Genomic DNA, 11,278 nt, shown 5'->3' with positions numbered 1-11,278 from the left:
CTTCTCCCAGGCCGCACCTCCAGCCCCTCTCCTGGCCTCTGGCCACAGCAAACTTCTGTCTTCCTCTGGGAAACTCTCTCTCTCAAGCCTCTTTCTCTTTGCACAGGGAACTTTTCTATATGCTGTTTATTCACTCATTCATTCAGCAAATATTTTTAAGAGCCTGATATATGCCAATTATCCTTTAACTTTAAAAAGGATGGTCTGGCATGCCCCAGACTACTTAACTCCTAGAAACTTCGTTGATGTAACAGACCCGTAAATTTGCATAGGGTTGACCTCCCACCACTGGTACACAGGTGTCTTCTAGGACAGTGTTTCCCAACCTTGACACTATCAGCATTTGGGGCCAGATAATTCTTTGTTTGGGTTGGGGGCTATCCTTTGTGTTGTAGGGTGTATAGAAGCATCCCTGAACTCTACCCACTAGATGCCAGTTGTTCACGTCAACCAATTATAACAACCAAAATATCTGCAGATGTTCCCAAATATCCCCTGGGGGTTAAAATCATCCCAGGTTGATGCCCTGTATTAGGGCATCTATGATACTTGCTACTCCCAGATCGGTAAGTCAAATTAGCATGATGTCACTAATAGGTGAGCCAGAGCAATGTTCTGCAGAATGTCAGCATGATCAAATCCCTGCAGACATGCAGATAGTGAATGTATACTGCTATCCTTGCCACAGAAAGACCAACCACTGCAGAGTCCCCCTATTGATGGAGATTGACAGGAAATCATTTGCCAGATCAGCAGTCACATATGAAGTTTGAGAATCCGTGTTGCTCTTCATCAGTAAATATAGCAAACCCAGCACAACAGCTTTAAGGGGCTATCACCTAATAGCATCTGCCATCATTTATCTGGTTTTTACAGGGACACAGTGGGTAAACTGAATGGAGATATTATGGGGACCACCATCTTGCAGCTTTGATGTTCTTGATGATAGCAATCATATATGCACTTCCTCCTGGAATGCCTTGTTATTCCTGATTGCCATCTTGAATAATAGGGAAAGAACAGTTTCAGATACTTTACTTGGCCCTTCCCATCATAGTTCCTTACTCCACAAGTGGGAGTTCTGCCAACCACTAAATATATATCCCAATTATGTATTTGGGGACCTGATAAATAACCACAGGGTAGTTTTTGGACCCAGTGGACCAAATGGACCCATTGTGGAACAGACTTGGGGTAAAACTCTATTTATCACCGGACTTCCTAAAACTGTCCATCTAACTGGACAGGGCAGGTGGGGAGGGACAACATAAGGCATTTAAGATCCCTTGGTATCATTTAAGATCCCTTGGTATTGAAGCGGCTATGTTGTCTGGGGTAAATACCTGGGGTTCGCCATCTCACACAAGGAAAATTTAGGACACAGACACACATGAGGCATTTAGGAGCAGAAGTTTAATAGGCAAAAGAAAAAGAAAGGAAAACAGCTCTATTTCTCTAGCAAGAGGGAGGGAACTTCCAAAAGGAAAAGGCCCACTGGCGGCAGACGTGCCAGATTTTATAGTCAGGCTTGAGGAGGCGGTGTCTGATTTACACAGGGCCCACAGATTGGTTCAAGGCAGTGCCTGATTTACATAGGACTCGCAGATTGGTTCAAGGTGGTGTCTGATTTACATAGGACTCGCAGATTGGTTCAAGGCAGTGCCTGATTTACATAGGACTCGCAGATTGGTTCAAGGTGGTGTCTGATTTACGTAGGGCTCATAGATTGGTTCAATCAGGTATGATGTTTACATACCACTGGGGAAGGCTGGCCACCCACCCTAATCTTACTTAGCAAATGAATTTTCCCCTTGGCTGGGTCACCTTGTCTGCTCCTTACTGTACACGTGGCTGTCAAAGAAAAGGGAAGATGGAGTCCCCATCTTGAACGTGATTGGCACAGCTGCCAGCATTTATGTTTGCAGCTTGATTTTACAGGCTGCTGTTTTTTAGAAAATGGTTTGGGACTGCTTTTCATTAAAAGAAAAACCTTACCGAGGACTTCCGTACCCTCACTACCTGCCTCCTGCCTAAGTAATTTCTTCTTAGCTCCTTATCAGTATCAGCTCAAACCTTGTATATTACTAATCCTCTAAAAGTCTGAATGGTCCCTATTCTCTGGCACTAGTTACTTGGGGAAATGGCTGCAAATTCCTTAAAGGGGAAGATTAGAAGAACAAATTTTCATGTATACTGTGGAAAATAGAAGGGTCCTTCTTCAAGTAGGCCTAAGTCTTCCCCTCAATCCACACATCAGTCATTGCAATAAAAAACTGTAGACTCTCACTCAGTTTTGAAATGTATTTGGTTGGTGCAAAAATAATTGCAATTTTGCCATTAAAAGTCATGGCCAAAACCACAATTACTTTTGCATCAACCTAATAAGCCAGTTTGAAAACTTTACTTCAAGCTGGTTTTCAAACTGGCTTACATTTGAAAACTGAGTGAGGGTCCACAATTTTTTATTGCAAGGACTGATGTCAACCTTCTATTCTCCAGCTTTCTTTTTATTATTATTATTATACAATCTTAATAACACCCTAGTTAGTTGTCCTTCTGTCTCATGTCTAGGAACACCATGGTCTCTTAACCATTGCTACAAATCTCTGAAGGTTGAGGCACCCTAAGTACTATTCTGCAGTGTTTCCAATTAAAATCATTATGGCCACCTTGCCTCTGGTGGTTACGAGCTGCCATCTAGTTTTATAATTCTGGAATCTCACTATCCCCATTGACATAAAGAAGTTCAGTTCCAGCCGGGTGCAGTGGCTCACTCCTGTAATCTCAGCACTTTGGGAGGCCGAGGCAGGAGGATTGCCTGAAGTCAGGAGTTCAAGACCAGCCTGGCCAACATGGTGAAACCCCATCTCTACTAAAAACACAAAAATTAGCCGGGCATGGTGGTGGGTGCCTGTAATCTCAGCCAAGGCAGGAGAATTGCTTGAACCCAGGAGATGGATATTGAAGTGAGCCCAGATTGCACCAATGCACATCAGCCTGGGCAACAGAGTGAGACTCCTATGAAGAAGAAGAAAGAAGAAGAAAGGAAGAAGAAAGGAAGAAGAAGAAGAAGAAGAAGAAGAAGAAGAAGAAGAAGAAGAAGAAGAAGAAGAAGAAGAAGAAGAAGAAGAAGAAGAGGAAGAGGAAGAGGAAGAAGAAGTTCAGTTCCATGGAAGCGTCTACACCCATTAACCCCTGCCTACAGAAGACAGACACTAAGCTTCTCAAAGATATTAGTGAGCCCTTCACTTGTGTACTCCTGCTGCATTCATAGCAAAAGTGTCTCTCAGTCTTTTTCAGGAAACACAGTGATGTGGCAGGTTCTCAGGATTTACATAGTAAATTCATTCTAACATTCCCAACTCCTTGAGCCTTAGCCCCTTTCTCAACATAATGCCAAATATGCTCCAGCATCTCCACCTTATCAGTTGCAGCCATCATCCTATCTAAATGTCATGGAGCTGTCTCAAAAGACTATTAGGACCAGCTCCAGTTAACCATGATGATCTAACACCCTCAAGATACGCTACTACAAGGTGTTTGCTAATTCATGCTTGCCAGCTCCTGTAAGCCTTTGACACATAGACTGTTTTCTCCTGGAGCAGGGATTGTATTTCCTCATTGAAGCTGTGCTCAGGCCTGATTCTGGTTGTTAGCCAGGAAATAATGAGAGATAGTGGGGACAGACCTGGAGAAAAACAATGATCATCGTGTGGAGCACCTCCAGGTGAGGTCACAGTGTAATGCCCTGGGAAGAGGAGGCTGTTCTCTCCCCAGGTTGTTGGGAACAGCTTCGGCCAGCCAGGAAGCTTCAGAGAATTGGGGGCTACAATATTCTCAGCCTTGGCCATGCAAACATCACCATCCAAGGTCTTGGTTGTCTACTCTCCCGTCAGGTCTTTACTTTGACACTGAGGCGGTGTTAAGGCTGTGCATTTTGCTTCTTTTGCATTTCTGCCACCCTTGTAATCAGATCCTGGGTTTAATAACCTTGTGTCCTGTGGGTTTTAGAGATAAGAACCTCCTCTAAAGTGACTACAGGAATACTCTGGCTTTCAGACAGGGCCTCAAGGTGGCAAATAGCTGCCCTGCACTTATTATTTTCTTTTTGCAAGGCTTCCAATGCCTTCAAAAGTTACCACCCACATCCAAGTCCTTAGGGTTATTATTGCTCCAAAATGCATCAAGTGCTCCAGTGTCTTGATAAGTCAGTATTTTGGCTTCCTCCTCTGCCTCATCCTAATTAGCTTCAGATAAAAGCTTTTGTAATTGTGATGCTACAGAATGTCAGAGATTGTCACCACCCACTTGCTGCTACCAAAACCCATCAGAAGCTCTGCTTTCTGGGGCCAAGTTTCCCTGGATTGTAGAGCCTCGGGCACATGTTTATGTGCTAAGACTTCACTGACAAGTGCAATCCTGGGGAAGCAGGAGTATGAGGGAGACCAGTGAGGCAAGGAAGAAGAAGACCAAACACAAGGGCGCGGGTTACTGAGCTGCTTTTTTTTTTTTTTTTTTTGAGATGGAGTTTTGCTCTTATTGCCCAGGCTGGAGTGCATTGACACAACCTCAGCTCACTGCAACCTCCACCTCCCAGGTTCAAGCGATTCTCCTGCTTCAGCCTCCCAAGTAGCTGGGATTACAGGAGCAGGCCACCACACTCAGTAATTTTTGTATTTTTGGTAGAGACGGGATTTCACCATGTTGGCCAGGATGGTCTCGAACTCTTGACCTCAGGTGATCCACCTGCCTCGGCCTCCCAAAGTGCTGGAATTACAGGTGTGAGCTACCGTGCCCAGCCTACTGAGCTGCTTTATAACAGCCTGGATGATGGCTTGATCTCACATAATGTCTTCAGTAAGGTCACATGGATGCTTGCATCTCAGAACAGTATGTGGGGTGGGGCATGAGGTGGAGAAAGGAAAATAACTAATTAGCCAGTCCCTTCCTATCCACCACCTCCTGCTGGGCAAAGTTGGCGACAGGGGGTTTTAGTTTCTCCATGCTTTCTAGATGCATCCCCCGGCCTCTTCAGGTGAAGCTTCTTCTAGCCAATTAGTACTGCATGGAGAGCAATTTGGCCTGTAGTACAGGCAGCAACAATGGCAGCAATGAATTGACTTTGTGACTGCAGGACCAGCACAAGCCATGGCTGGGGCCAAGCCAGCCAGTGGGCAAGAGAGGTGGGCAGCTCTGTGGTGGTACAGAAACTGAGTCAGAGACAAGCCCTAAACTCAGGCCTCACATTTGAATATAAATAAGCTCATTTCAGCACAGGTGCAAGATGCAGTGACTGGCAAAGTCATGTGAAGTCCTTTCTGATCCTTTGCAGACTCATGCCCTTAGTTTTTGGGGTTTGGATGGGTTGCTATTTTGTTGTTGTTTTTGTTTGTTTGTTTTTTGGTATGTCTGTTTGTTTTTGTTGTTAGACACAAGGTCTCTCTCTGTCACCCAGGCTGGAGGGCAGTAGCACAATCACAGCTCACTGCAGCCTTGAGCTCCTGGGCTCAAGTGATCCTCCCACCTCAGCCTCCCAAGTAGTTGAGACTATAGGCACGTGCCAACACACTCAGCTTATTTTTTTATTTTCTTTTTTTTTTTTAGAGACAGTATTTTGCTATGTTGCCCAGCTGATCTCAAACTTCTAGCCTCAAGCAGTCCTCCTGCCTTGGCCTCCCAAAGCACTGGGAGATTTTGTTTTTAAAAAAAGACGAAGCAGGCTGGGTGTGGTGGCTCACACCTGTAATCCCAGCACTTTGGGAGGCTGAGGCGGGCCAATCATGTAAGGTCAGGAGTTTGAGACCAGCTTGGCCAACATGGCAAAACCCATCTCTACTTAAAAAAAAAAAAAAATGATAATAATTAGGCAGGCGGTGGTGGCTCACACTTGTAATCCCAGCACTTTGGGAGGCCAAGGCTGGTAGATCACATGAGGTCAGGAAATCAAGATGAGCCAGGCCAACATGATGAAACCCTGTCTCTACTAAAAATAACAAAAATTAGCCAGGTATGGTGGCATGCACCTGTAATCCCAGCTACTCAGTTGGCTGAAGCAGGAGAATCGCTTGAACCTGGGGGGTGGAGGTTGCAGTGAGCTGAGATCACGCCACTGCTCTCCAGCCTTGGTGACAAAGTGAGTGAGACTCCATCTCAAAAAAATAAAAGTAAGAAACAAAGCTACATAACAGCTAAAATGTTGACATTTCCTTAATGCATTAATTGAACCTGAGACATTAACCACAGATTTTCAGGGAATTATGCCTGTTCAACCAATAAAGCTGATGTAGAAAACCAGAATTGTTTTAAATTATGAATTCTATCCCATTGGGCACATTCTTTCAGCTCACTATTGCTATTCTGTCCTGTGGATTTTTGCTTAATTAGCTAGACAAATTGCATAAATTCTGCAATTCTATTTTTACTTTAACTATGGCCAAAGCTCCTTTTCCGTTTCTCATAGCTTTCTACCCTTCAGCTGCTAGACGTCCCCAATTATATGGCAACTCAAAGTGTGTGTAAGGGACAGAAGTTTGTATATCCGAAACTACAATTTGGTAAAACACAAGACAAAGGGGGGAGGAGAGAGAGAGAGAGAGAGAGAGAGAGGAATAAGGGTCCTATGTGCACTTACCATGAGCCAAATTGAATTTGGGGGACTTGAAATATTTTAATTGTAAAATGTACTATATCGGGCTTCATTACAGATTTTGCTCTTAAAGGTGCATTGAAATTGACCATATTATATTTTATCTAATTAGGAAAATTCTCTTTAAAGACCCTGCATTGAATCTTTTTCATGCTAAGTATCATTTTGTGATATGAATAATTGCAACTGATTTTATCTGTTGTATATACTCACATATATCCAAAAATCTTTCAGGAGGCTATCCCTGTATTTCACTTGTTTGGTTTAGGACTTAGTATCCAAAGCGTGCTTTGCTTTTATATTAAATGAATAGTACAGTGCAATACAAGTCAATACAGACCAAAAATAGGAGCAACAACAGAAATGTATTCAATGGTATGACAGTAACTTTGTCATGCCAACAAGGTCCTCCTTGTACCTCCTTTGTACCCATTTGTCCTGGGTACAATGTACACAAGACAATGCACAGTCACTATATTTTTCTGGATTTGCATTCAGTAAACCAACATTCATGTGGCATTTGAATACCAAGACAGGGCGAAGTTTAGACAGTCACCTTTCATTTTCATCTTTCATTATAATGAGACTTGACGGAACCAGCTGTCTTTGAAACGCATAGCATGAACATGCCCATTTAACTCCCTGCTCTGCCAAAGGCCTATGGAGGAGCAAGACTGACTGTCTTGATGTACAGAGAGCCAGCACAGTGTTCATCTATAATATGACTATGGAGAGGGGAGAGACTTTTAATAAAAATATCCTGCACTCCAACATGAATCTTTAAGACTGGATGAGAAAGGATTTCTTAGACACCCAAGCTATTAACACTCGGCAGCCAGTCACGGAGTGCACTGCCAGGCACACAAAAGGCTCCCTCAAAACCATGCATTGTTTTAGGTCCTTAACTACTTTCCAATTTATTCATTTTCTGCAGTACAGTAGGAAAGAAACTTGCATAGATGAGAACCACATAGGAAAACATGCTAGGGATATGACTATTTTTTAATTTTTTAACTTAAACCTTATTTTTTAAATTATTAAACTATTGATTATTTTTTAATTTTACAAATAACGGCCAATTGTATAAAAATAATTTGTTCAATAATTCTTTCTTTCTCCACTGATTTAAAATGCCTCCTTTGGCAGGGTACAATAGCTCATACCTGTAATCCCAGCGTTTTGGGAGGCTGAGGCAAGTGGATCACTTGAGTCTAGGAGTTCAAGACCAGCCTGGACAACATGGTGAAACCCCATCTCTACAAAAAAATACAGAAATTAGTGGGGCATTGTGGCACACACCTGTAGTCCCAACTACTCGGGAGGCTGAAGTGGGAGGATGGCTTGGCCCTGGAGATCAAGGGTGTAGGGAGCCATGATTGTGCCACTGCACTCCAGCCTGGGTGACAGAGTGAGACCCTGTCTCAAAATAAAATAAAATAAAACAAAACAAAATAAAATGCCTCCTTTATTACATGCCAATTTCCCATGTATAATCCTCATACAATTGAATACCTTAAGAGCAAAGACTGAGATTTCCCAAAGATGCAGCAATTCTGCCTCAAGATACAGAAACCCTGCCCAAGTTTCCAGCCTGCCTGGCCTGGCCTACAGAATTCAGAATCAAGACTGCAATGTCAACTCTTTATTTCATTCTATTTGTCTCTTGGTCTATTCCTACACCAGCATCTCTCTCTTTTAATTAGTGAAACTCCATAGTTCATGTTCACCTCAAGGAAAGTGAAAATCTCTCCATTATTCTTTTTCAAAGTTTCTTGCCTTTTCTACTGCCTTTGCTTTTTAACTTTAGAATAAAATCTGCAACAGTATCATCATCCACATTCAGCCTCAAACGAAGTTCTCTCCCTTCTTCCTTTATCCAAGGTATACTAATTAAACAACTACTGTGTGGGGGCCACTGTGCCCAGGGGCTGCTCTCACAATGATCCCAAGTGTTACACAGCCACAGTCTAATAGACTACAGACTAGTTAATAGTGACTTTCTGGCCAGGCTTGGTGGTTCATGCCTGTAATCTCAGCACTTTGGGAGGCCAAGGTGGGTGGATCATTTGAGGTCAGAGGTTCAAGACTAGCCTGGCCAACATGGTGAAACCCTCTCTACCAAAAATACAAAAATTAGCCAGGCATGGTGGCATGCACCTGTAGTCCCAGCTACTCGGAAGGCTGAGGCAGGAGAATCACTTGAACCCAGGAGGTGGAGGTTGTAGTGAGCTGAGATTGCACCACTGCACTCCAGCCTGGGTGACAGAGCAAGACCCTGTCTCAAAAAAAAAAAAAGAAAAGAAAAAAAATAGTGACTTTCCCAGTGCACTGTAATGGGAGAAATAAAGGATGGCTGGATGCTAAAAGGAAGGACTCCATCCAGATTTAGAGGTACAGGAAAGGTTTCCTTAAGAAGTGAGAGCTAAGCCTCCACATAAGCAAAGGAGTTGGCCAGAAAATCAGAAAGGGGAGAATATTTCAGGCAGACAGAAGAACAAGGTAGTAGGTAAGAAAAGGTAAGCTCAGCCAAGAGACTCAATGGAAAATGTCCAATGCGACTGGAAGGTGGAGGCCAAGGCCAGGGGCCTACAAGCTGTATTAGGGAGCCTGTATTCTTTCCAAGAGCAACGAGCTGCCTTAGAAAGGGTGCTGAGCAGAAGAGAGTAAGGAAAATGTGTCAGGATATCTAATAGTCATCGACTACCCAAATGTTCCCCCACCCTTCCCAGCGCAGTTTTGCTCTGTGGTGAGGCAGGGCTGCGTGAGTAGCTCTGGCGAAGGAACAGTGAGTAGAAGTGATCTGTGACATTTCCATGGTGAAGCTTGTAAAAACTGGTACTTGACCAGGCACAGTGGCTCACGCCTGTAATCCCAACACTTTTGAAGGACTAGGTGGGAGAATCACTTGAGGCCAGGAGTTCGAGGCTGCAGTGAACTATCATTGTGCCACTGCACTCCACCCTGGGTGACAGAGACCCTGTCCTCCAAAAATAAAAAAATAAGGAAATTTAAAGCTGGTTTTTGACCTTCCACACTGGCTGCCACAGCAATCTGGAAGCCATGTGCTGAGATGGTGGCCTCCATGCATGGAAGCAGCCTGGATTCCCATGTCACCACATGGACAGCTGCCCTGGAGGCTCACCCAACCCACACTGGAGTTTTCATGAGCCAAAAAGAAATCTTTGTCATGTAAGCCATTGAGGTATCAAGGTTTATTTACTGCAACAGGTGCAAACTGACTAATAAAGTTTGCAAACATGATCCAATGATTGGGATCCAAGTTTCCAAAGCTCTAAGACAACATTAAAAATCCTTGTCATCTCTAGCAAAAAAACATTGTCTTCCTCCTTTTGAAAGAAGGGACTAAGATAAACATGTCACTGCTTTGCCTTTTCAGGGGGTTACAACTACTTCACTGATGAACACATTGCTCTGCTGAGCAGATGTGAGATTCCTCCTGCTTAGAGAACTGTAAGTAATCTGTGATATTCCTCTCTCTCTTTTTCTTTCTCCTTGGTTCCACCTGCCTTGATGATGTATGTGCCTCTTTGTTCTTTCAGGCCTGGCCCTTCTCCCATCCGTCTTCAGCAGTGAGGTGGTCCTGATGGTAACTCAAAGGTGGCCATGCAGCAGCTATAGCCACAAACCGTGTCTTCACACCCAGCCCTGCTGTCCCCTCCCAGGGCAGGACAGTCTCCTAATACTGCTGCTCCTGCAGGTGGAGGAACCTAAGGTCAAGCCTTGCCTGGTCTCTTACACTTTGCATGAACTTGGATACATTCCCTGACTTCTCTGTGACTTAGTTTCTTCGTCTGCAAAATGAGGATGATAATGCTTACTTGAGGGTCCTATGGAGATTTATAGGGAATAACAAATATAAAATTCCCAGCTCAGCGCCCGGCATAGGATAGGAACCTCCTAAGTCTGTTTTCCTTTTTCTCTTGTCCTTTCTTCTGAGGAAGAAACTGAACCTCTCAGATCTTCATGGTTTAATTCCACATCTATCTATCTAGGCCTTTTGATGGGTACAACTCCATGCTTGAATGTAGAGGATGCAAAAGATAGAACAATCTAGCTGGGGAGGCAATAGGTACTCATGGGGAAAGGTTAACAGGCTTATTAATTAAATGTGTAAATGCCCAAGTGTTTAATATAGACCACAAGTACTCAAGAAGTTCAAAGAAAGAAGAGACACAGCTGGGCTCCTGGGATTCAGGCTAAGGATTCAGCACAGGGAAATGGGAAGACAGAGGCCCTTCCCACCTTCCTTCCCAAGGCCAAGTCTCCCCACTGCTGAGTTGGCCACTCTTTCTAATCCAAGATGGTCATCAAATTAACAATGAGGGAGATGGAGAGAGATTTTCTGACCAGCTCAGTCCACTCAAACCAGATACGTCCACAGGTACTATCTAATGATTCAGAAAAGTATAACAAGTACACTTTTGAATGAATTTGCCCACCTAGCCCATGCTCTTGAAAGGCCTGCTCAAGGGTAGATGTACTGGTTGTACTTCACATTGAAGGTTGGGACTTTGCCTGGCACAATTTGCTCAGGTAGACCCTAACATCTGCACCAGTCATACAAAGAGGATTCCCAAAATAGCGTAAGAGATTCCCATTGCTCTGTAAATA

This window comes from Symphalangus syndactylus, chromosome 5 (assembly GCF_028878055.3).
Source record: "Symphalangus syndactylus isolate Jambi chromosome 5, NHGRI_mSymSyn1-v2.1_pri, whole genome shotgun sequence".
Lineage (NCBI taxonomy): Eukaryota > Metazoa > Chordata > Mammalia > Primates > Hylobatidae > Symphalangus > Symphalangus syndactylus.
Note: the sequence above shows the minus strand (reverse complement) of the source record.